The 3895-nt window shown below is 48.5% G+C and overlaps 1 protein-coding gene across 7 annotated transcripts in view; it reads left to right on the top strand.

The window, feature by feature from the left end:
• The window catches only part of LOC106455943 (inactive ubiquitin carboxyl-terminal hydrolase 54-like), a 42988-nt gene that overhangs the window by 14191 nt on the left and 24902 nt on the right, over window positions 1–3895 (top strand). For 2 of the 7 annotated variants that reach the window (XM_013913463.1, XM_013913462.1), the window contains exon 1: window positions 1633–1971. The exons of 2 other annotated variants lie outside the window; for them this stretch is intronic. The gene's annotated coding sequence lies outside the window, so the exon portion shown is untranslated. 3 more of the 7 variants (XM_013913459.1, XM_013913465.1, XM_013913460.1) reach the window with 3 other exon arrangements.

The raw sequence follows: 3895 nt of genomic DNA, 5'->3' as shown, positions 1-3895 counted from the left end.
CGAAGTCTACACCGCCACGTCGTTAAAATTCAGGGAGATGAAGGACGCATTTGAGGGCCGCATTTCGAGCAGCCTTTGGATTGGGACAGCCTTTGTTGCGTCGCGGTGACGTAATCGGCCTTAAAATGCGGCCTTAAAATGCGGCCTTTAAGGCTGCAGACCCTGAATTGGGATACAGCCTGTGTGACCAATAACATGGCTGCTGTGAGGTCACCGTACCACAGACCTATCAGTGTCTGTAACTCCACCCTCTCGTCCTAACAGGGCTCTTCTGTCTTGGCAGCAAAAATGTCCATCTTTTATATACAGGTAATGCTGGCTCAGCGGCTGAGCGTGCACACTTTGTGACGTGTTTTACTGCAGGTGTAACACACATGAGCGTGACCAACGGAGCTTAGTTCCGGTGTTTTTCCCGGTTCAGTAAAGGACCTTTGCTTGACTTTTACTTGAATCACCCTGAGGAGCAGCAGCAGTCCTCGGAAGCCTCCGTCTCATACGCACGCACGCGCTCACGTGCTCACACACCATGGCACCGGCGCACGCGCTGGTGCTCGCGCCCCATGCTGCAGGTAGTAACCCCTCCCCCTCCGTCCTGCCGCTTCAAACACAATAACCTCCGCCGCCGCTCCTTCCCCGGACACGCCGGCCGCCTTCTCCCGGGCTCTGCCTCGCTGCTCCGGCCACAGGTGAGCTCCTTTCATGCCTCCGTGTTTCCGCTTTCTCGCCTGCGTGTTCAGCTCGAGCCTCGGAACGCAGCAGTGTCACCAGGCTGTCGGTACCGGGCACAACCGGGACCCGCTGGCGCTGCCGGGCTCCCCGTCCGGCCGGAGTCCGTGCTTCCGTGCTGCCAGCTGGAGGCTGTGCCCGGGTCAGCCCGGCCCGCCGAAGCTGCTTCGCCCTCATTGTTCTCCCGTGAAGTTTGCTAGAAGTGATGTAATGTAGCCCCGGCGGCGCGCCGGACTCCGGTTAAAAACTGCGGGTTTTCCGCCGCACTGCTACGCTGCTTCTGCGCACGTTTCGGGTTTGATCCCGACTCCGTGTGTCGGGGTCACTCACACACCGCGTACACACCGGTCCTCATCTTTATGTCATCGATCCCAACTCCATCCGTGGATCCTTGCTGCTCTTCATCACCGGGAACAACAGCCTGGGACTTTTAAAGAGATCTGTTTGGTTATGAAATGTAAGTGTGGGCTGGAACTGAACCAGCCGAATTAAAGCGCTGTTCCCGATTTCTAAAACGGCATGTCTTTAATATTATTTACCTTGTGTGCTGTGCTTAGCAAGCAAAGAAACATTAAAGTGCCATATTTTTAAAAGGAGTTTGGCGCGGTGCGACAAAATGCGATGGAATGAGTGGTTTCTTAGATTTTCGTGTAACAAATGAGATTTCAGAGCCAAAAACTACAAAACTAGCTGCTCTCATGTTCCACACATGGGTGGTCACCGATTGTGGTTTAATGAATCATCGTGAACAGAAGCAGGTTTAATAGGAGTAAAACAACCTGTAGGTCTGGTTTCACTGCAGCTCCATCAGGCTGAAGCATCTCCACCTCTCAGGGAAGTTTTGGAGGTGCAGCAGCTCTCACTGTCCTGCAGGAAATGTGAGTTATGTAGTGTGCCGGGGCGGCCACTGAGGTTTAAATTAAAGAACATTATTCAGCAGTATTCATGGGAAAATAATGTGCTGAAAGAACAGGAGGAGGAGGAGGAGGAAGACCACCTCCCAGTCTGGATGATTTACTGTTGATTCACTGAACTGATGGAGCTGCTGCTGCTGTGAGGAATGTGGAGAGTGAAAATTAGAACAATACTTTGAGAGAAGAGGGTGTGATGGGAAAAAGTTTGTGAGTTAGAAGCTTTAAAGTCCTGTTTCTGAAGTGAAACCAGAGCAGCAGCATCATCATCATCATCATCACTGATCGTTACATCTGAGGCTGACATCCCAACACCGGACTGCAGATAAGACACGTGAGTGAGAGCTGAGAGAATAATTAACCGTGGAGCTGTTATTGTCGTATCTGTGTAATAGCTTCTAAAGTTGCAGTGTTGTTGGAAAATATTCAGACTTGAAATCTGTAGATTTTTGATCAGGGAATGAAGAACACGTCAGACGTGCAGTAAAACGATTTTCCAGCTCAGACACAAACAGATAATAACAGTGATAATAAAGTTTGTTTGTACCGCGCGTTTCAATACCAGCGTTACGACGCGCTTCCTGGAAATGATGAACAAACTGAAAGAAAATGATAAATCTGTGATTTTAATCATTAAAATGAACTCAAAGCCTGAGACGAGCTGTAAATATTCTCCAGCAGGAAGCGTGGGTCTGCGAGAACCCCACTCGTGACCTCTGAAGCTCTCACAGGTCTCAGCAAAGTTTGGCAGGTTGCTAATGACAGGCTAAATGAGAACGCTGGTGTCGTTAGGGCTGCTTATTTTAAATATGTGTCTTTAAAAATAGTTAAAAACCTTCCAAAGTGAGCAGAAAGGAAAATGTCTGCATTGTGCCGCAGTGATGTCAGCCGAAGTGTGGACAAAGGGCTGTGCTGTACTTTGGTGTGATACCACTTTGCACCACAAGATGGTGCAGTGAGCAGTCACGTGTCCACAGCGTAGTTCAGTTACAGGTTAATGCTGGCGTTTCACTTCCTGTGATTGGCTGAAACATCTGTGAGACACCGGATCGGTGCTGCTCTGGTTCCCTCGACTGAAACAGGATTCTTTTCATCACAGACAATAATCTGTGTTTTCATCAAGTTGCATCGACGCATTACTCTTAATCAACTTTAAAATCAGGAAACACCGCTAACGTTAGCCACACGCCTGCACTGACTCACTAATGCAGCTGATGTACATCATCGTCTGCATCACTCTGCTGCCAAACCTGCAGACATGTAAACATGTAAACATCATTTTTTGGACCGATTGTGAATAAAACATGACTTAAATTCATGGGAGTGACAGCAGGCGTCTTTTCTTCTGCTGCTGGTGTTTAAAAAGCAGCCACTCTGAGAGCTGCTGAGGCCGTCGTCCTCGGCTCGTCTGAGAGCCTCACGGGGGAGACGACAAAAAGCTAATTCCTCCTTTCACTGAGTGGAATTAAGTGATTGAAGTGCTCCACATTCCCAAATTCTCCGAGTTATTTTGGGGCCGTGGCGGCGCTGAAGGACAGCTGTATATTCATGAGCTCTCCTTTTTAGTCATTAGGCCCCAAATCTTCCTCCAGACGAGCTGCCAAGCAGGTCAGCGACGCCGGGTCTGCCCGGAGAGCGTCTTAGCGGGGATCTGCACAGATCTAAGCTCGGCTGCCGTTAAACGCCTTTAAAGAAACCGCGTCCTCCTCCTCTTCTCACCGCCGTCCGTCACCTCCTCATTATTGAGTGTTTTCTGCATCTGGCACGTTTCATTTTTACAAGTACTGACTTTAATTTGATGAATAAATGTTGAGCGGAGGCTCCAGGGAGTCCCGCAGGACCCGAGAATCTGCACTTTACATGAATCGAGCTTCAATCGATTTGTTCCAGCTGCCGGAAAACATCACAGAGCGTTTATTAGATTCATCCTGTGGGCAAAGATCCAGGCACAGCAAAGGGAACAGCCTGTGTCTGAGGCCGTCTACAGAGCACCGAAGTGGACAAAATAAATCGCATTTAAAAAATCAAATAAGCTCAAGAACAAACTTTTAGTGCTTATTTATTATCATTATTATTATTTAATTCCAACTATGATAAATAGGGCTGCCACGATTAGTCGACTATCAAAATCATCGACGGCTGATTTAATAGTCGATGCGTCGTTTGAAGCTTTGTAAGATCCTGAAAGACGCAGGAATAAGTAGCAGGATTTAAGAGTGTAATAACGGACTGAAACAGAAGATGGCAGCACTGCATGT

Source organism: Pundamilia nyererei, unplaced genomic scaffold (genome assembly GCF_000239375.1).
Source record: "Pundamilia nyererei isolate P.nyererei 1_Seehausen unplaced genomic scaffold, PunNye1.0 scaffold00133, whole genome shotgun sequence".
NCBI lineage: Eukaryota > Metazoa > Chordata > Actinopteri > Cichliformes > Cichlidae > Pundamilia > Pundamilia nyererei.
This window is presented reverse-complemented; position numbering and strand designations above follow the sequence as displayed.